Consider the following 2555-nt stretch of genomic DNA (forward strand, 5'->3'; position numbering starts at 1 on the left):
GTCAGGGTCAGCTGTCCCAGCTGGGTCCCCTCCCAGCTTCTTGTGCACCCCCAGCCTCCTCACTCACAAGGCCATGGGAGTATTAAAGGCCTTGACTATGTCTAAGCACTGCTCAGCGCTAACCAAAACATCCCTGTGTTATCAACACTGTTCCCAGCACAAATCCAGAACAGACCCATACCAGGAAGGAAGCTAACTCTACCCCAGCCCAAACCAGCACATCCTCCACCCCTTATTCCGCACCATTCCCACCATGCTCAGGTCCCCTGCTACCCAGTACAGCCTCACCACCCACCACCCCTCTTCCCATCCTTTAACACAACACAGACACCATTCCCCCAGTCATGGGCCGCCCCATCAAATGTCTGTATAGTGTCCATAAATGTCCACAAGTGTCCACAAAATGTCTGCCAAGTTCACTTGGTCTGTGGCTTTGGGCTCCATCTCTTCTGGTGGTTGCTCAGCACAGGAGAGAGGCTGCGCTGCGTGGAGTTCCTGGGCACCAAAGCCAGCTCAGGCTGGGTCACTGCTGCACTCGCACTGCTGCGTGTAAGGCTTCTCCTCCATTGCTTCAGGTGGTTCCTGCTACGGTAATTCCCATAAAATGCAACTCAAATCATGGGTTACAACCATTTAAAGGTATTTCCATTACAACCTCCACTCCTGGTCCCTTCGGACCAGGTCATCAGGGTGTAACGTTGCAATGAACTTCTCCCTCGCTCCTAGCCTGGCTGGCAACAAGGGGTTCCTGCAATACAATTCCTACAACATGCAGCTGCAGTCACGGATTATTTTCATCCAGGATTAAATCACCTTCAGGTACACGCTGGACTCCCCCATCCTTCTGCATCACCCACAAAGTGCACCCAGGTCCTTGAGCAAAAATAGTCTCACAAATAGGTTCACCCTTTCCTGAGGAAGGAATAACCCAGACTGTTTTTCCTAACGAGTTCATTATGTGTGCTACGGGGATCTTATCTCCTTCCACAGTGCACAGGGGTCTTGACTGGGCAGGGCCAGGTCAACTGGCAGATCCCCTGGTGTTAAATAGCCAAGCGGCTTCTGCTAAACATCTGTCCCAATGCTTGAGTGTCCCAGCACTCAGTGCTCATGGTGTAGTTTGTAACCAGTCCATCGTATCGTTCCTTTTCCCCAGAGGCTGGTGCATGGTCGGGGATGCCATACACTCACTCAGTGCCATGCCTGCTGGCCCAGGTGTCTCTGAGGTTGTTTCAGAAACGAGTCCCATTGTCTGAATCAGTTCTTTCAGGGGTACTGTATCACCATGAAACTTGCTTCTCAAGGCTGGGATGTTGTTTTGGGCAGTGGCATGGGATATGTTTCCAGCCATCCAGTAGTCGTTTCCACCACGGTAAGCATGTGGTGCTGGCCATGGCAGGTTCGTGGGAGTGTGATATAATCTATCTACCAGGCTTCCCCATAGCGATACTTGAGCCATCGTCCTCTATACCAAAAACGCTGTAGCCGCTTGGCTTGTTTGATCATGGTACACGTTGGGCAATCATGGATAACCAGTGCAATGTCATCAACAGTCAAGTCCACCCCTCAATCACGAGCCCATTTGCATGTTGCATTCCTTCCTAAGTGTCCTGAGGTGTCATAGGCCCACTGAGCTGTAGGTAGCTCACCTTTATGTTCCCAGTCCAGATCCACTTAAGCCACTTCACCTCTAGCAGCCTGATCCACTTGGTCATTGTTTCAATTTTCTTCAGTGGCCCAGCTCTTGGGTATGTGAGCATCTACATGATGTACTTTTACAACCAGATTCTCAGCTTGAGCAACAATATCTTGCCATAATTCAGCAACCCAGAAAAATTTGCCTCCGCACTGCCTGCTGCTCTGCTTCCATTGCTGTAGCCACCTCCACAGAGCATTTGCCACCATCCATGAGTCAGTGTAAAGATAGAGCATTGGCCATTTTTCTCATTCAGTGATATCTAAAGCCAGTTGGAAGGCTTCCACCTCTGCAGACTGACTCAGTTCACCTTCTTCAGCAACTTCTGCGACTCATCATGTAGGACTCCACACAGCAGCTTGCCACCTTTGATGTTTTCCCACAATACAACAGGATCCATCAGTAAACAGGGCATATTGCTCCTATTTTCTGGTAATACATTATACAGTGGGGCCTCTTCAGCACGAGTCACCTCCTCTGGTGACACTCCAAAGTTTCAGCCCTCTGGGCAGTCTGTGATCACTTCCAGGATTCCGGGGTGGTTGGGGTTTCCCATTCAAGCCCGTTGAGTTATCAGTGTGACCCACTTACTCCATGTAGCATCAGTTGCATGATGCGTAGAAGGGACCCTCTCTTTGACCATCCAGCCAAGCACAGGCAATCGAGGTGCCAAAAGGAGCTGTGCTTCAGTACCAACAACTTCCGAAGCGTCTCAGGTTCCTTCGTATGCTGCTAATATTTCTTTTTCAGCTGGAGTGTAATGGGCTTCAGATCCAGTTTATCCCTGGGTCCAAAACCCCAGAGGCTGACTTCGAGTCTCCCCTGGTGCTTTCTGCCAGAGGCTCCAGGTATGGCTATC

Source organism: Opisthocomus hoazin, chromosome 25, assembly GCF_030867145.1.
Source record: "Opisthocomus hoazin isolate bOpiHoa1 chromosome 25, bOpiHoa1.hap1, whole genome shotgun sequence".
NCBI lineage: Eukaryota > Metazoa > Chordata > Aves > Opisthocomiformes > Opisthocomidae > Opisthocomus > Opisthocomus hoazin.